Source organism: Myodes glareolus, chromosome 18 (genome assembly GCF_982192425.1).
Source record: "Myodes glareolus chromosome 18, mMyoGla1.1, whole genome shotgun sequence".
In the NCBI taxonomy this organism is placed as follows: Eukaryota; Metazoa; Chordata; class Mammalia; order Rodentia; family Cricetidae; genus Myodes; species Myodes glareolus.
The window spans coordinates 30,370,111-30,390,909 of NC_142043.1; the positions used below are offsets into that span (position 1 = coordinate 30,370,111).

The window sequence follows — 20,799 nt, forward strand, 5'->3', positions numbered from 1 at the left end:
ATCAAGTGACAACTGCAGCTCCAAGTTTAGGAGGGGTTTTGGTTACCCTCAAAGGAATATAATCAGAAAGCTGACTGAAATTCACCAGGCAAGTCACACGTCTAAATGATTGGAGCATGTCCTGTGTGACACCTTTGGATGAAGACAAATGTCTCTTGTTTTTGCAAACAACACTGCAGATCCATGAATATTGTATGTCTCCCACAGAATCATCCTTATTTTTTTCTTCAACTAGGTGTGTTTTTCAAATAGGCAACACAGGATATCTGCAGCATCTTAATTATCTGCATTGACATTACCTTATTCCTTAAGTCTGAGACTTCACTTTCATTCTCAGATGACTCTACCATCATTAGCCTTCTTGCGTCACAAAGCTAGAGAAAACTGACGCCTTGCAGGTGTATGGATAGCTCTTACTCTGACCTCAATGAAGACTTGGGCAGATAGCAATAGAATGCCTAACTCTAACCTCTACTTTCAAAGATCCGTACCATGTTCTGATATTCTTAGTGCGAAAGAGGCAAAATTTAACACTAGTCTCAAGATTGTATCTCCGAGGGTTTCACTGAACTGACTAGATCTTAATTTCTAATGTACAACAGAACTGTATCTAACCTAGGTCTGGAGCGTACATGTTGATTCTCATCGTATTTCATTCATACTGCAGATAATACAAAGGGAGCCACGATGCTATAAGTTAGTATTAGCTATCACAACTCTGGGTGATATGACCAGAAACATATAGTGGTAATTACAGTCCTTCAAGAGTTGTCATGTGATTTCTGCTTCTACAGTCATGTAATTCAATGCTATTTTTATTTCTCCGTATACATAGAAACTTTTTAATTAAAATCAGCATTATTGAGAAATAATTTCAATTAAATATATATATATATAAAATCTCCTTTCTGTACTACTTGATGAGCTAGAACATATGTGAACTTTTCTGACTCTATCACTACAGTGAAAGTAACAAATTCAACAGCACCTAATGTTTTCTTGTGTTGCTCTTGTTATTCTTAGAAAAAGATTAATATTCATTGCTTACTAAAGAAATATCAACAAAAAATGGGCTGGGGGGTACATGCTTATAGTCTCAATATTCAGACAGCTGAGGCAGAAGGACCAAGAGTTCAGCCTGGGCTATAGAATCAATTTGAGGTCAACAGGGGATACATAGGAACATACTGTTTCAAGAAAAAAAAATGTAAGAGTAAATTAATTATTTTAATTCGATTTCTTGAAATCAGAATTCAAAAACAGAGTCAGTTACTTTTATTTCTAGTGCCTTGTGTTTTTAGACTGATTTACAGTATAAGGCACTCGTATAATACACTCTAGGCTAATGTTCCTTTTCAACCTCAGAGCAGGTATTCCCCAAATGTTTGGCATAAATTTCTATGTGAAAATTCAGTTATTAAAGCAGGATTTTTGCCTTTAGTTATTTTTTAATTAGCATGCAATGAAATTGTTTCATTAAGGTCTTTTCATACTCACTTTGTTCCTATGGATCTGGCTCCTCACGTCCTTCCTTTTTCCTCCCTTGTCCCTCTCTTGTTGTTCTCTGTTCTCACCTCTAATAATCCCCTCCTGTTTTTATGTAATAAGCTTTCTATTATCTGCCTCACTTAAAATCTATTCATTTGAACCATCATAGTCCCATGACTAACACACACAGTCATAGAAACACACTCACATACACCATAAAAACATACCACATACAACACTCAAAAACAGGGATTAAAATTTTTGATTTGCATATGAAAGATTTATTTTTGTCCTTAGGAGTTTAACTTATTTCACTTGGTATAATGACTTCTAGTTCTATCCATTATTGTCTATAAGTCATGATTTCATTTTCATTATGGCAAATTAAACTTCATTGAAACATTTGTAACTCATTTTATTATCATTGTTACTTATTGCTGTTAACTTATTTTTGAATATCTATTTATTTTATTTGTTGATAGATATCTAGGCATCATCCATGTCAACTATTGAGATCAGTGTAGCAATAAAAATGTGCAAATATATCTCTAGTAGGATTTGGAGTCCTGTGGGGATATATCCAGGAGTTTGATGACTACTTATTGGTAATTTGCATTTCTTCTTTGAGAAAAGTTTATTGAGTTCATTATCTTATTCACTGAGTAGAAGATCAACCATATTGGTATTTAATTTTGCAATTCTTTTTGAATCAATATATTTTCATAAGAATGAGAATCCCAAAAGGACATTGTTAGCCTCTTAGTATGATTGCTAAATAAGCTTATTATCTTCTGCCTATAGTTCAATTACCTGTATTATAGCAGTTATAATAATAGCTATATTGCAAGGTTTTATGGAAAAAGTAGAACAAGATAACAATTATTATGTACCTATACATCCTGAGATTTAGTATATACTGTAAACCGTTTTTTTAGATATGAGATCCAAAGATGTGCTGTGTCCATAAAAATAACACATTTGATTCATAAATTTTATTTTTTCCTCATATTTAAAAAAGACAACCCAATTATTATTTTGGCTTGAATTTGAAAGGTTCCTCATTGACTCGTTATTTTAACAGTTGGACTTCCTTTATAGTGCAATTGGGGAAATAATAGAAATTTTAGAAGATGTAGCCTACTGAAGGAAGTGTGTCATTAAGTGTGGGTTTTGATTCTCTCTCCCATCTTCCTATGTGCCAATAGAATGTGGTCCATCATCTTCTTGGACATATTTTTCCTTTCTGATGCCATGACTCCCTGCACTGTATCTTTCTGGGACTGTAAGCCAGAATAAAATATTTCTTTCCTAAAGTATTTTCTCTCAGAGTAGTTTTTTCATAGCAACAGAAAAGTAACTATAGCAGAAATCATAGACAAAGATAATACTATTTCAACTTAATTGTCAGTCAAAGTGTTGTTTTGTTACTGACTTCACACGAAAAGAAACATAACACAATATAATAGTTAAAATAACCTGATGATACATTTAAGTAAAATATAACTTGTGAGTGAATGTTCCTGAAGTGTTCAGAAGTTTTAATGATGTATTATAACTGATGCATACACTTGAATGTTTAATCTTGGCAGAGAGCTAATTCCCAATGTGGAAAAGTGCTAATAGCAGATTTGAAAAGATTTGGTTTAGAAATAATACTATTTCCAGGTATTGCCAATTGAGTAATGGAGTCATCAGAACACTTAAGATGTATATATGATTGCATTTGTAACTGTGTTCCACCATTTTATTACTATTCAATGCCCTAAAGTGGGATTATCAGCATACTTGCTGTCATAGTGAATTGGAAAATATATTCTTATTCTATTTCTATTTTAAAATGATGAGAAAATGTACAAAGTTACAAAGAAACTGCATTTTATAGAACCATTTTTTCAGTTAGATCATGTTTTTGTGTTCCTTTACTATAAGTCATGGAAGCACAGAGTTTCAAAATGGAGACCATTACAGAAAGTCACAACTAGTCATAAGGCAGAGAATGACATATAGATTCTGGGGTACATATCCCCCAATAATACATCTGCTGCATAAAGTCTGCTCCTAAGTATAAGGGAACATTGAAACAGAAGATATTGGAAGACTGGAAGAACCAGAAGTGCAAGATGTCTGCTGAAATGTATCTTGTAGTCAAGACAGGGAAGCTGTAACCATGAAGTCTCAGACATATGGTAGGCTAAACAAGATTGGGACAATGAAAACACAAGTCTACATGCCTTCATAGATTAGGGAAATATTACCAGCTATCACCCCTATCTGAAGAGCTATTGACCATTAATGACTACTGAGAGAGAAAAACCCAGTCTTCTTCAGGGATGAGTTCCCTAACTTTGTATCCAGTACCAGTTCATCAGCTCTAAAAGCATATACATCACAACAACATTAAACAGGTTGTATTTACATATTTATATGTATGTATGCACATAACAGTAATAATTAAAGAAAAATTTAAAATGAAATGTAAAGTAGGGGCTGTATGAGATTAAACTGGAAGGGATTTGGCGGCAAAGTGAGGGTGAATATGAGCAAAATACAATTTATGCATATATAAATTTCTTACAAAGTTAATATACTGTTAGCAGAGGCCGCCTGTTTGTTCTGGGTATCTCAGGCCCGAAATAGTAAGTTTTCCTGCCTAGCTCTATTTCTGCTAAGCCATCAGAAGAAACAGATCTATTCATTAACCAGTAAAAGAAACACACATACAGAAGGACTTCCCACACCAATATACATATCACATTTTTAACAAAATATGTAGACTGACAAGATATCTCACTGGATAGAAGTGCTTGATTCCTGGTTTCCCCAAAGTAGAAGGAAAGAATCAACTATTAATTGTTCAGAAGACTCCTAGTTTTCAGAACTCCACAATAATGGGACCCATGGATTTTCACATACAAACACACACACACACACACACACACACACAATTTAAAAAATGAAATATGTGAACATTTGTCATTACTTTCCCATGACTAGATCTATAAAATATATTCCAAAGTATTTACTTATTACCATCTCTTTCTTCCTGTTTAATTCACTGACTCTAGATTTCTTGTTTCATCTTTACCTGTGCAACTGTTATTTAATTTTCTTTTTTAACTGTGATCCAATTGATTTCTGAATTTCTTCTTGGCACAGCTCTTGCATAGCTAAATATTTTCATAGTCCATGTTGAACTGCTTCTGCTTCATCATGTTTGCATTAAAGAAACATTTCCTGATTGTCAATAGCACTGCAGAATATGGATTAGGTGGTGTTTTTAAAAGCCCCACAACGATATAGGGAAGATTAATATACAGCACAGAAACACTAGAGACCGATTAAAAGGCTACAAATCAGTGAGACTATGATTGTGTGACATAATCAATATGCATCAGAACTGGGAGAGTGAAAATTGAGGGAGAATAATCTGAGGAGTAATTAGATCTAATTACATTTTGAGATAATAACCCTGATCATGCCCTGGTGATTCCACAGGTGCTGTTTGAGGTTATGAAGATTTGGTTCTCCTGTTATACACACATGTTGGGTACACCCCAGCAAAAGATAGTCTTATATGCCTGTAAATGTTTCTACTATTATTTTTGTCCTTGTGACTAGGAACTGACAATATTTTTACTTTTGGGTAAATGGTATGCTCATAGTTTATGTTTTTACACATTAAAATAGTTCAGGTAAAATGTTTGGAGCATTATAGTTGGAAATAGTTCGTTATTATTTGACTACTTTTATCACTGAATTGGAAAAGGTATATTAAAATGTATTTCTCATACTAAGTGCCAACTGTATGAGAAAGCAGAGATTCATTGGTATACAATTTAAAAATATATTGAACTGCAATAAATAAAAGAGCTAAAAATAAACTGATTTGCTGCCTTCTCCTCGCTTTCCACAACAGAATTCCATGTGTATTTAACTCTAAAGTGACCCATATTAGCATGCAAACTACAATGACACAGAGGCCTGTGGAATAAATTTCTGTTGGAGGCATCTAGGTATGTTGTTTCATTTAGATCTTAATTTTATTTATTTTGTTTATCTTTAATACTATACTAGATTCATCAGTGTTTACATGTGTCAAAAGGTTTGAAATATAATAAAATGTATTTAAATATTGTCTCTATTTTATATAAAGAAAACCAAACAAAATCACAAATGTTCTTGTACATTATTGAATTGTGTAGATAATTGCCTTATTTCTGAAAAAAGCAGTTTGGGCTTATTCTTCATTTGTCTCATTTGTTACCCTTTAATGCTTTCATTAGCATTCTGCAAGGAAATATTGCCATATCTGAGCATAAATTAAGATGTATCTTTGATGATTGGTAATGCACTATTATTATTTTAAATTATTTGATTTATAATATGATTATCATCTTTCAAGTCTACTGCCCAGTTTTAGTTTTTAATTTCCCTGCCCATTTACATATTGAGTTTTTAATCCTAATTAATTTAGACAGCTAACTTTCTTTATTATCTCAAGTTGATATTTGTCTTAATTTCATTGTATTTATTATATTTAGAGAGATTTAACCTTAAGTAATCTTACTTAGAGAATAACTTATTCTATAAACAGCTTACTTTCCTGAGAAACAATAAATATGTCTCCTACTAATGTATTATATTAGCCTCAAAGTTGAAGAGATGGTTCCACAAACAAATAAATTGCTTTTATTTTAAAATAAAATGTATATTTTAAAGTTGAAAATATCCATGAAGTTGTAAGCTTAATGCATGCCAAAGTTACAGAGGAGCAGACCAATTCCACAGATGTTAGAGACTTACCAATTAGTGAATTAGTGAACAAGCCAGCCAAGCATGGTTACAAATGCAGGAGGCCAAATCACAAAACGCACTTGAAAAATGTATTCAGTACCATGTGTTTGACAATGCTTCAGGGCAGACTTCTAACATATTCTGTGAAGGTAGTTTAGAGTGAGTGATAATGAGGTCTCACCCCAGTTCCCAGCTAATGATTTGCTGCTGAGAAATAGAGGAGACTGCTCGATATTCGAGGAGAATGATAGGGGTTGCAAGCCAGAGAGATGACACCTAACTGGCTTCCCTCGATACGGCAATGGTTTCATCTTTTTTGAACATGATGCAATTTTACGACTCTGTTATTTTAAAAGTTCATGGTGAAGCTTCAGTGTCACTATAACTGTAAATGAAATGTTAATGAACGAAATGTACTCAGTCGTAATAACTAAATCTACCTGTGATTTCACAGAAAAGTTACTCAAGAGACAGCATTTGCAATTGGAAAAGCTATATGGTCATGTACTCAACACTTATTTCGTTTTCCTATTAAATTAAACTGAGTCTCTAATTCTACATTTATGACACGAAAGTACTTTTCATGAGGACTAATATGTTGGCAGAAATTCATACATAAAATAATTTAATATACATTTTGGTTACATTAATTTCTTGGGAAAAGCATTTTACAATGGATCTCAGGATAGGCATTGATACTTGGTTTTGTAAAGGATTCAGAAAACTGAAGTTAGAAAGAGTTTTGCGAGACTGTGACTCATACCAAACTTATCTGGCAAAAGGAGGATTGTTTGGGATAAAATTAGGATGGAGACTCATAGCAAAATAGATGAAGGAGGTACCATGCCAGTATGTTACATGTGAGAAGTCTGAGTGCACCTCCTCTGTATGTTCCATCATACACTTAGATCTCTTCTAAAACACCACATTTATTTATTTTATTTTATATTTAAAGCATTCTTGTGTTACATACCAATCCCAGTTCCTTCTCTTTCCCTTTCTCCTCCTCCCCTGTCTTCTCCCATCCCACCTCCATACACTCCTCACACATTTAAATTTTAATGAAAAGATGGAGTACTAATAAAAGAAACTTCAATTTTTTTCTGCTTTTCAAGTACAAGCAACTGTTTTGGGTCTCCTTTTTCTGACGCTATGTTGCGTGGTTTCTTCTATTAAGTCTTACTGCTCCTCCTTTTCCAGAGCTGTCTTTGCTTTGACATATTGCACCCATTTTCCTCCTTCTTTTCTTTTTGAATGCATTGACTACTTAAAACTTGCCAAGAGTCAAGAATTCAAAGTGGTAGGCATTAAAAAGAGATGACTTTGCAACCCCTGCTCTTAACTTACAGGATTTCATTATTTGAAGAAAGATTGTTATAATTGAAGAGACTGCTTCTTCTCTCAGGTACTCCATAGAAGACCTTGTTTTGACTCCCAGGTGCATATGCTGGATGATGGAACATTGTGGTCAGTGCTGTGCTGCACGAGGAGTTATAATTCCTGCCACTGTTTCTAGTTCTTTCTGTCAAGTCATCCTCACTATGAAGATTCATAACCTTGCTGAAACAGAGTTTAAAAAAAAATTAAAAGAACTTTTAAAAAAATCAGTGAAAGCTTGTTTGGAGGTTCTAGCAGGGGAGCGCAGCTACTCCTATACCCTTGACCAAAGACCAGTCCTCCTCTGTTTGGGGAAGGTCATCCTCTTCCATAGAGCATACAGCTTCCAGGGAGATACACATGGAGAAGAGAGGCAGAAAGGGGATACCAGCCTAGCAAGCAAGATCAGCAGAATAAATCCTGGCGATCAAGGGGTGACAGATGTCGCAGTCAGATCACCCTCACATCCAGGATTTATCCCTACTGCTTGTACTGACTTTTTTGGAACCCATTTTCTTAGGATGGATACCGTACTCGGCCTATATAGAGAATGGGGGCCTTGGACCTTCCACAAAGCTATGTGCTTTACACTCTCTGAGGAGTGAATGGGGGAAGTGGTGGGGGAAAAGGTGGTGAGAATAGGAGAGGGGAGGGAGTGGGAACTGGGATTGGTATATAAAATAAAAATAAAGATAGTTTGTTTTCTTTAGAAATAAAACAAACAAACAAACAAAATAATGAATTTTAAAAGATGTTTAGCAAAAAATCAATATGAGAATCAATATAAGGATCTATCTTTAAAGCAAACTCTGACTATAAAATATATTCCTTGTTAAGAATGTTGAGAGCTGGGCATGCTTATTTCACATAAGAAATGTCAATAAGATAAAACTGTAAATGTTTATTTCACTCTTAGAATTTTATTGTTTTCCAACTTTTAATAGATAGATACAATATCTGTTGTTATTAGTGCATCCCATAGTCCCCTCCCTCTAATTATTATCCCGTCACCCCCACTACTATTCCGTCCCAACTTCATATCCTTCTTTGGCTTTGTTTGTTTTGAAGACACCGAGTCTACTCAGTATTACTGTTATATAAGTTCATCTACTGGACATATAGGTAGCTCCTTCTCAGGTGTATCTATCTATCTTGAAGAAAACTGTCTCCTTCTCCAAACATCCGTCAGTTGCCAATAGGTCTTCAGCTATGAGTGGGACACTGTGGCCTCATCTGCCCTCCTCCCTGTATGTTCTTGGCTGTTTCTGTGAAGGGCTTGTGAGTGTTATTACAATCACTGTGAATTCATATGTGAAGCTTGCCTGGTATACCTTGAAAACATGGTTTTGTTATAATTATCCATCCCCTCTGCTTTTACAAACATTTACCCATTCATCTGTGATTCTTTCTGAAATTTAGGAAAAGATAAGGAAAAGATATGCTGAGCATACCCTGATAGCTTATTCACTTCATCTTGACCAGTTGTGAATTTCCACCTTAATTGTTATATACTGTTAAATAAAGTTGTTTGATGAATATATTTAACACTATGATGACTTATCAAAAGAGGATTAGTTGTTTCTAATCTAGGGCCTATTAAATCTATTTACTGGTGAGATTAATGACTAATTTTGTTTTCTAGCAATGTGTATAGTATCTTCTAGAAGTGGAAAGACTAACCAGTAGGGATGAAGCTTCCAGGCCAGTAAAAGTTTGGTTTCTCCATGTCCAATATCTCGGATATATTGATATTTTAAGCAGTAGGGTCTCGCCATCAATTTTTCAAGAGTAATCAAGAGTAATGATAATGTTGGGAACTTATGGTACTCCACTGAGCAACAACTCAAAAGGAGACAAAATATTTCTGACTCTAGTTTTTTGTTTTTATTTTGATAGTCTATGGTCTTGAAAATGGGTGCTACCACAATATCCCTATCATAGAATAAGTCCTTTTAAATTTAAACCACACACACACACACACACACACACACACACACACACACACGTACATATACATATGTATAGAAATACACATATACAAATATGTACATATGTGTGTGTGCTTCGGCAGCCGTGCATTTCCTTGTGACATTTCCTAGGTATTCAGTGTTAGTTATCCCTCTCCAGAGCAGTCGCTCTACCCTGCCCTACCATCTCCACTCAGCCCTTCCTGATCCATTATTCCCCTTCTCCCTATTTGTACCACCTGTGCTCCATCTCCCCTGTCTCGAAAGTTTGCCCCGATGGTTATGTATTCGTTCCTGACATCCCTGTGTACTCTAATATAGACACATATATCTAAATATTGAAAGCTAGCATCCACACAAAATCATGTGTCTTTGTGTGTCTAGGTTACCTCACTCAGAATGATCGCTTCCATATCTATCCATTTGACTACATACTTCAAATTTTTATGTTTCCTTCATAACTGAATAACCTTCCACTGTGTGAATGTATCACACTTTCATTACTCATTCATCAGTTGATGGACATCTCAGTTGTTACTTTGCTCTGGATGCTTTGATTAAAACAGCAATGAATACAGATGAGAAAGTATCCTTATAGTAAGATGGTCATCTGTTTTAACACTGGCAGTTATGTGTTTGACTTCATGTAGAAGCTTCCTAAAGTGTATACATATATGAAAGATGGTGCCCTAACATTAACCAAGAAGTTTCTTGTGGTTGATGCCTGCTGGGAATGGGAAAATCCATTTTCTCTAGTGGAATGTCACTGGATTTATCAACCACATTCTAGGTCCTGCTCGATTTCTAGGGATAGTTGGCCAATACAAAGTGAATTCTCTGTTGTTTGTTTGCTTGATTGGTTTTGTGGACTCTCTGTTTCAGTTTGTTTTGTTTTCACAATTTTCTGTCTTATTGATTTCTTTATTACTTTGATTTTTACTTTTGTGGATAGCTTTTCTTGAGAAAGAGAGAGAAAATATATAGTTGGGTGTTTGGGGAACATAATAAATATCTGAGAGGACTTTGGAAAGGATAACTACATGATCAAAATATATTATGTGAAAGTAATTAAAGAAAAGTAAATGTGAATCCTTATATTTTAACTTCTAAATTTGTTATTTTGAGAATCCCTTTCTCTATATTTTCACTAAAATATTTTTTAGTGACATCTCAGATGTTACTATAACATAATAGTTGTTACTATTCTCTGTTTAGACCAACAGAGAATTGGTCTTACAGATAATACCAACTGAATCCATATATATAGCCATAATACAAATTACAGCTGAATTTTATAAACTGAACTTAGTTAGCAATACAATGTTTATGTAATGAAATGCAGCAAGTTTCTGTGCTTTCTATACTTCAGATAAACAAAACAATGAGATTGAACATTTGTAACTATCCCAGTAATTTATTAGAGAGAAAACTCTAATTTTTATATATAGAATATATTTATATATAGGAAAATAGAGGTCATCCAAATGGTAGAGAAACTTAGACCAAATATTATAGAACTGAACCTAAATTATTTCAGAAAAACACTTATCCTTAAGAACATTAATCATTGGCCATAAATATACATAATGTATATATCTAAATTATGCACCACACTTTACATGTATATAAAGTACCTTTATATGTATTTCTGTGTGAATAACATGCATCTATATTTTCAAAAAATAAATATTTCCAAGCTATTTGTTTTAAGCCCTTTCCCCCAACATTAGACCACATTCTAAGATTTATACAATTGATAGAAACTTAAGCTGATTTAAAAGTATATTTGATAAGCCTGAGATGACATTTTCCAATTGCTTAAAAGTGAAAATGCCATGCCTCAGTTCATTTAATTCTTATTTTTCTTCATCAGTTTCTCTTTTCCTTATTTATATTTCACAATCCTTTAACTTTTTCAGGTGTCGTGCTGTTACCACTTTTAAGTGCATCATTAGTGTAAAAAGTAACTATAGTTTTTTTCAAAGGTCAAAGTCTGCATTGTGCTTATTAAAATTGGATTCATGACTAAGAGTAATACAGAGACTTAAAAACAGTGGTTTCCTCACAGTTCCAATATCTGATCTGAGAATCAGCACATGCACATGTGCTACTCAGAGCAAACCAAATAAACTGAAATCAGTGACCATAAGTAATCATCAATATTACTGAGATACAAACCCTGCAACCCATAGCAATGATCTGCCTGCAAATATACTGGTACAAGAGTATCACAAACGTAATGGGAATGACCCACCACTTCTTATTGGATTTGACATGAAACTTGAAAGGACTGAGCAGATACTGTAACAGGCTGCCTAGTCTTCTCTCAGATATCAGGCCTCCATTTCAATTTTCTAAGACTGAGGAAGAGACACAAATTACAATCAATCTAACATCCCAACAGCAAGAAGGAGGCCTGGTAGATGCAGTACTAGGCCAGGCCAGGCTGGTACAAGTCTCCACAATCTGTAAGCTAAGGAAATAAGGACAAAGGCTAAGACTTGCCCAGGCCTGCCCCAAATAGAAAACTATAGCCCTGACTAACCACTGACTGGCCCTTGGCCGACCAGTTAGAATGCAGTAATATGATTGCCACTTGATTGATATAACCTCCCCTTTGCAGTGCTTCAAAGGCTCCTGTGAGCTCTTCTCGGGATCATTGCCATCTTGCCTTTATGTCGGATGGTTGACCCAGTATGCTGGAATAGGAAATGCTCCTGTTGATTGCATACTTGGATGGTGGTCTTTTGTGGGATTTTTCCAGGACCCTAAAAGAACTCATATTTGACACTGTTCAAAGGCCGAAAATCTGAGACCACATGATCAAGTTGTAAGGACAGAATGGAATGTTTTTCATAATTCATACCTGAAATCCATCTTATTATTCATCTTTCTATACCTCTCTATTATTAATTAAATTAAGTTTCTTTAATCATATACATATGTTAAATTTATAGATAAAAATTTAGCAATTTGATATTTCGGTGCATATATAGTTTAATATAATACTGTTAAAGCTAGTCAGTTCTTCTTGGAGTCTTTTCCTCCATGACTTGGAAGTGCTTAGTGCTTGCTGTTATCTGCCTGCATGCAGCTGAACAATAGCAGCTCCAAACATTTTGCTCTTACCTGATTGTAACTTAGTAGCCTTTCCCAATCACTTTCTCCACTATTTGCCAATGGTCTAGGAATCAAAAATCTCAGTTTCTATCAGTCAACCTTTTAGATTCCAATTTTGAGTGGGATTATGATGCATCCCTTTAATTCTGCCTTGCTTGTGTCTTTTAACATAATAATGTCCAGTTCCAACCATGTCGTCACATGAAACACCTTTGAGATGGATATTTCATTCTCAGGGGCAGATAGACAATAATGGGACTGCCAGGTCATATGGTAGTTCTATTTCTGGTTCTTCGAGAAGGCTCCGTGCTGTTTTCCATTATGTCTGTAGTCATTCACATCCCCCCACTTAGGGTAAAAGGCTTCCCTTTCCTCCAGATCCCTGCTAGTGCTTGCTGCATAATTGTTTTGTTTCTGGCCATTTTTACTGTCACAAAGTAATGCACATTTATTCAGTGGTTAGTGACTTTGATGATGTTTCATTTACCTGTTGGCCATTTGTACATCTATTTCAGAGAAATTGTCCAGTTAGGGCTAATGTCCATTTTAAAGGATCATTAATACTAATTTGTTTTGAGTGTTTTGGAGTTGCTTATGCATTCTGGAGATGAGTCTTCTGTTAAATTTATGTATCACAAATATTCTTTTCCATATTTCAGGCTGTTTCTGAATTATGATCATTCCCTTTACTGAGACAAAGCTTTTGACTTTCATATAATCCCATTTGTCTGTTTTAGTTTTGGTTTTCTGAGTTGGAAGTAAATGGTGTCTTTACCAATGATGGCTCAGCCTAAAGTTCTGGCAGGCAGCAAGAATGATGCAATAGTCTGTATGGTTTGGAGAGGGTCATGGACCCAAACCCCTTGCAAAAAAATCAAAGGGAGTTGCCAAAGAGAGCACTTCAAGTTGCTCTCTTGAATGATGCAGGGCTTTATCTGAGTTTGACTCCTGAGAAAACATCATCCTTACATGCAGGGTAACTCCAGTTAAACTATATAGTATATATTTTAAGAAATTTTATAAAGTAGAACTTTTCCTATGTCTTTAATCCATTTTAGTTGATTTATCAACTGGTAGAAAATGTGGCCTAATTTCATTATTCTGCATATGAATATATTTTTCCCAGGGCTTTCTCCAGTATTTGTTCCTGGCACCTTTGTAGATATTCTGTTAGTTTTAGATAGGTTTATTTTATTCAATGCTCTTTACTGTGTTTTGTTAATCTGGTTTGGAATTCTAGAGAGTAATACCCTGACAAACATGTATTTGCAACATATTATGAAGTCCACTAGTATAACACCTTCTTTGTTCCTTTTGTTAAGATGATGTTAGTTGTTCAAGACTTACTGTAATTTCATAGAGATTTCTACAGCGATATTTCTATTTTGATAAAGAGTATCATTCGTATTGGGATGGATTTTAATGAAAACAGAAAACCTTGCAGCATAAAGATATTTTGATGACAATGATTCTTCTAATTAATTAACTTGAAGTGTGTGTGTGTGTTTGTGTGAGCACGCACACAAGCACACACTTTCTTTTGTATGAATTTTAATGTTTTACAAAAATTTTTAGACTAAACACTGGTGAAATATATTATAACTTTTATTGTGTACCTATAATAACTAGGCTTGTTTTATAGTTGTTTCATATAATTCACATTGATATATAGTGATGCTATTGATCTTTCACATGTTTACTTTTAGCTATAGTTGAATAATGACTAGTTCTAAAATGTCAATTTTACTAATTTTGTCCTTTGACAATTATATATATAATATATAAACATATATATGCAATTATATTAATATATATGCAACAGTTTGATTATCCTTTCCTTCACCTTTTATGGTATCATTTTCATCAGTATCAGCCCACACTGTACCCTAAAAGTCTCTTTCTCAAATCCATGACTTTTGGGTTTGCTTTATGACCAATTTATCTTATCCAGAGATGTCTGTTTGATCACTGGCTTGTATTGTGACACTCCCCTGGAGCCTGATGTGGTCATCAGTGCTTGCACAACTGAGAGCATTGATTCCCATCTCCTCGAATCTACCATAGGTAAACAGCTTAGCACTGAGAGAGGGTTTCTCTGATCCTCTCCTCCATCCATGCTTGACTGTTATTCATTAGTTGTAGATGGAGTGGTGGTGGGCCACTTCCCACCGCTGGCCTGGCTAGCTTTACCTGAAATAATTACTTGAAAACTATATTCATTTAAGCACTGCTTGGCCCATTAGTTTCAGGCTCTTATTGGCTAACTCTCACATCTTGATTAACCCATTTCTAATAATCTGTATAGCACCATGAGGTGGTGGCTTACCGGGAGGATTCTAACCTGCGGCTGTCTCGGAGAGGAGAGTCATGGCGACTGCCTCATTGCCTTCTTCTTCCCAGCATTCTGTTCTGTTTACTCCACCTATCTAAGCTGCTGTCCTATCAAAAGCCAAGGCAGTTTCTTTATTAACCAATGAAAGTAACACATAGACAGTTAACCCTCCTCCATCAATTAGCCATTCACAATTCTTCTGTGGAATATTCTCTGTCAGATCCAGAATATATTTTTAAAGTTGGCTTGTTCTTCTGATGTTTAGATTTTTTTGTTCTTTGTGTAATTTAGGTATAAATTCCTTTTCAAATGTAGAGCTGGCAAATATTTGTTCTTTCTGTAGTCTGCCCCCTTTTGACTTGGTAGGATTTTTCCTTTGCTTAAGCTTTTTAGTTTCATGAGATCTCATTTGTCAGTTCTTTTTTTTTTTACTTTTGTATACAGTTTTTTTTATTAACTTTTATTGAGCTCTACATTTTTCTCTGCTCCCTCCCTGCTTCTCCCCTCCTCCATTCAACCCTCCCCCAGGTCCCCATACTCCCAATTTTCTCCATTTGTAAGTTCTTGCCTTTATTTCCTAAGCAAATTAGATTCTATTTAGAAAGTCCTTACCTGTTCCTATGTGTGGTAACATAGCTCTTCTTGTCTAACAAGTTTTGGATTTCATGCTGAGCTCTTTGACCCATTTGGAGTCAAAATGTGGGCAATGTGACAGATATGGTTCTAATTTCATTATTTACAGATAGACATTGAGGTTCCAAATACCATCTATTAAAGATACTGTCCTTTCTCCAGTGTCTATTCTTGGCATCTTGGTAAAAAAATCAGGTGGCTATAACTTTATGGACTTAAAATCTAGTTCTTCATTACATTTTTCTATGTGTCTGTTTTGTTTTCATTTCTATGCATATTTTATATGTTAATTGCATATATTGCCAGTGTGGATAAAGTGTTTATTAATTTCAGAAGTTTTCTGGTGGAATTATTTTTTTGGTTCTTTCAATGATAGAAGAATAATACAAGAAAAGTCAGAGTATCCTTGCTTGTATGGATATCAAATATCAAACTGAATCACTAATTTTATGTTTTCACGTTGGAATTCTGTAGAAGCTAGAAAATTAAAAACCAGAGCATTGGGAGGAGGATGTATCAAGAAAGGAGGGATTGGCGACTTTAGCTAATATGACAGCATAAAGAATACTGGAGATTCAAGGCCATAAATAGTGTACGGATATGGGAATAGTGGAGTTCGAGAACTAGAAGCTAATGAAAATGAATGAGACATGGAAAAGTCGTATGGGAACCTAACCAAATATTTATAATTTATTTAAGATCATTGCTTCCTCATTATTGGTTCAAAATGTTCATATGGTCTGTAATCTCTAGGGCTACTAGAAATAGCTAACCACTACCAAAGCTTTTGGCACTTGTAGAAGTTGGCTAATTAAATTTACTTCTTGAGAAATATCATGGAGTTTATAGAACTGTGTGTAGAGATAGTTTAAACACATTTTTCATGCAATTCCATATTTTAGTTTTATTTTATAAGTGATATAGTCATTTTAAATTTTAGGAAATGAGCTTCAAAACCTAGGTTGTTATAGGAAAAATTATTGTTTTGGGATTAAATCCTGAAAGAATAGAAAATCTGTAGATTTTAGTGGCACGTAGAGACTGCATGAACATGTGATTTTTTTTTCTGTGTTAGTTACTAGGGAAATATAAACCTATGCAGATAAATTGTGCAAGAAAAGCATTGCAAAAGAAATAGCATAGCTGTTGAGAAGTCCTAGAGATAGATTACTCTCCAAACAAAACTGATGCTGGTATGGAAATACAAGTTGGCAGATAACCACAGGCCAACTCTTCACCCCTTTGTGATAAAATGGAATCCTGCCTTTAAATCTGAAGGGGAAAAACCCCACAACATTGCATGTAAACTACCCGAATATAATTACGTCGAGTGAAACCTAGAAAATGTAGCCACCATATAAGCCTGGGTAGCTGAAGGCTCACAAAGGTGATTGCTGGCACAGTCTAGCCAGATGGATCAGAAAGACACTGGTAATCACTCTATGGAGTTCTGCTGCCTACTAAAATCTGCCAGTATTTTCCCTCACAGTCTTGGGTTTGTGCTACATAACATTCAAGTCTAATTGCAGACAGAGCAAGACAAGTTTATTGACTTATTCAAGATAGACATTGAATATTTATTATTTTTATATGATTTTCTTGCATTGATTAAAAAAAACAAAGTAAGTGGGCCGTTTATTCTCTGTACACAGTAGGGAAATGTGAAAATACCTTTTGCTTTCAATGTGCCTGGAGCAGACAGGTTTTGTAGTGCTAACTTCTAGGACAGCTGAGCTTATTACTGTACAATCTGAGGGTGACATTTAGCAATACCAGAATCTCCATCTTTTCCTCTTTTCTTCATATTAAAGTGAATATTGTTGAATAACTCCACTATCTACTTTTCCCATGCGTGTGCTTAAGCAAACACTATCATGAAAATTAAAGTAAATATAAATATATACCATATATGAATTTATAATAAATAATTTAAAATGTATTGTAATTTGATTCTTGGTTTTCCCCACAACTTACCCTAATAATTGGTATTGCATACATACATACATACACACATATATACATACATATATACATACATACATACACACACACATACACAGTGAATATTTATAATCCTCCCAAATTTTAGGCCTGGAGATGATGCACAGTAGAATGGGAGGTGGAGGGTGGAGAGTGTGACTGCAGAGACAGCTGAGAAGTGCGCAAGGAGCAGTGGGGGAGGCCAAAGCTGTTGGGGAAGCAAGCCCAGAGGTTATTACCTACAAAGGAACCTGGGCCCCATGGATTAAGCCCCTATTCTTGCTGTCTCCTGACTCCAGACCAGGGCTGGGAGTTCTTTGGGCAACTTTCTACAGGAGCAAAGTACACAGAGATGTTGCTGCCCCTTTGTGATAAAGCCAGAGGGTTTCCAATTCTGCATTCCTCTGTCGCCCCTGGCTTGGGTCGGGCCATATGATAGACAGCTGAACTCTATTCCATGTTTCAGCAACAGTAATTTTCCCGGTGCGAGCCCACCAGCGCCACACTCTGGCCCAGAGTGAGCACTACAAGCGTTGCTGGCCTAATGAATGGGATGGGGGAAGGGATGGGACAGGGGCTAGAAGAGGGGCTCCAGAGGGCCATCAAGACTGAGGCACTACACACATGGTGTTGGTGAAGTCAGAGCCAGGGCTCCACCCAGTCAACACAATGACCACAATCTCCTTATTGAAGAAGTCTCGGGCCTTGCCAACATTCATGGCCAAATTCACACGGAGGTCTACATCCTCAGCCCAGGCGTCCTGTACTGCATCCTTACACAGCACAGGGAAGATGCCATGGTACAAATGTGCCTGGCGAGCTGTCTGGGGATTGTGCATCACAGCAATGTTGGGAGCACGTGGGCGGTACCTGGCCACCTGGTAAGCACTCCTGCCAGACTTGGTGAGCACGATAATGGCCCCATTGCAGCACTTGAAAGAGGCCTCCACAGCACCCACGGCAGCAGCTTCTGTGGGGTCGCTGGTATTAGGTGCCAGACGGCGGAGTTCTTCAAATAACTGCAGGTAGTAGATGGCGGACTCTGCCTCATGGGCAATCAGGTGCTGTATGCCAACTGCCTCCAGAGGGTGGTCCCCTTTGGCGGTTTCTCCTGACAGCTTGATGCAGTCTGCTCCATCTAGGACTTCATTGGCCATATCACTGCCCTCAGCACGGGTGGGGTGGGGCTTCTTGATCATGCTCTCCATCATCTGTGTGGCACTTATGACAGGCTTCCCAGCTCGGTTGCATCATCCAATCATCATCTTCTGAGCCAGGAAGATCTGCTCTGCAGGAATCTCAATGCCCAAGTCACCATGAGCCACCGTGATCCCATCACTGACCTCCAACATCTCATCAAACCTGAGGACATCTTCGTGGTTCTCGATTTTGCTGATGATCTTGATGTTCTTGCCCTTCTCTCCCAGGACCTTCCTAACCTCGTGCACATCAGCTGCCTTGCAGATGAAAGACGCAAACACCATGTCTACATCCTGCTCCACCCCAAACTTCAGGTCCCGAATGTCCTTTTGTGACACAGCAGGGAGGTCCACAGTGGCTCCAGGGAGGTTCACCCACTTCTTGCTGCCCAACGAGCCACCATTCTCCACCTTTGTCACCAGGAAGTCAGCGCCTTTCTCCTTCACCTATAGTGAAATAAGCCCATCATCTATGTCGATCTTGATGCCCACTTTCACCACCTTATAGATGTTCTTATAATCCAGCCACAGGATGTTCTCGTCACACTTTTCCATGTAGGCACTGTCCACGATGATCTTCAGGGTGGCTCCCTTCTTCAGCTTCACTTCTGCAGTGCTGCTGCCTTTGAGTCCAGTCCGGATCTCAGGCCCCTTTGTGCCTAGAGCCACAGCATCAGGCTGGTAAAGAATGGGATCAGAAGCGAAGCTTTCTGGGGCTGCATGCACGTTCTTGATAGTTTCTGCATGGTACTCATGAGTTCCATGAGAGAAATTGAGACAAGCCACGCTCATTCCTGACTTGATCATCACCTTCAGCATCTCCACAGACTGGGAAGCAGGAGCAGTGGTACAAATGACGCCAGTGTTGCGGGCCATGATGGGTGTGGAGTCAATGTCCAGGCGGCACACATGTTCCAAGAAGGTGTCAGCCATGGCTGTATGGAGCTGCTGGGTTTGAATGAAGGCAGTCCCTGTTTCGCTGTGTGGTTTCAGCTTGGTTCCTGAAGTCCTCGGGCGTACTCCGGATCCTGCATCCATACCCAAATCAGACGGCTGAAGGGTCAGGACGAGTTTCTGTTGTACGGGCACAAAAGCATCTTTAAATACACTACCTTTTTACTTTTATGAGAAGATCCTTTTGAGAAACCTAAATCTAGTATAAATATATAGTTATTCATTGATCATAAATTGTTTATTGCAGTTTTTCTTTCCAAACCATATTTCTCAACTCTGTTTTTCTTGTTGCCTCTTAAATACATTGAAACACTTGAAGAAAACAAACAAACAAACAGCTCAGTGTGGCCACTTTCATTTTCCTTCTCCTGTTTCATTGAAGTTTTATCCTGGTTTTAGCCAGTCGGTGTTGTAACTTTTCTAGAACGTTGCCTAATGATTTCAATGTTCTCTTGTTATAGTACTTTCTATGTATTCAGTGAGGACACAAATCCAGTTGCTGGAGAACAATAGTTAAACAGAACTCTAAAGTAAGTTTTCTCTCTCTTTCTCTTTCTCTCCCTCCCCCCTTTCTCTGTCTGTCTCTGTCTCTGTCTCTCTCTCCCTAGAAAGGAAGCTGCCACAACAGCATTTCTCAGTAGAATCTTTTTTCTTCATTCAAATTGCTCTGATCTGCACCTCCATGGTAAAAGGTAGTTGGCTATCACATCCACATTTTACTAGATAAGGGAATGGGAAATACATGATTAGTATGTTCTGCTATTTTATCAGTGTATCAGCAATGACATTATCCCATGCAACTGCACTGAGCAAACTGGGGTGGTTTGAATGAGAATCAACCAATTAAGTTCATATGGCTGAATCCTTCATGTCCTGTTAGTGGGACTATTTGGGCAGGGTTACTATGGTGACGTTGTTGGAAGAAATTGTCACTGTCTTTGAGATTTCAAAAGAT

The 20,799-nt window shown here is 36.6% G+C and overlaps 1 pseudogene; it reads right to left on the reverse strand.

Annotated features, from left to right (window-relative positions):
• Positions 1-18,293: 18,293 nt before the first annotated feature.
• Positions 18,294-19,964, reverse strand: LOC125397945 (pyruvate kinase PKM pseudogene; annotated as a pseudogene).
• Positions 19,965-20,799: the final 835 nt, after the last annotated feature.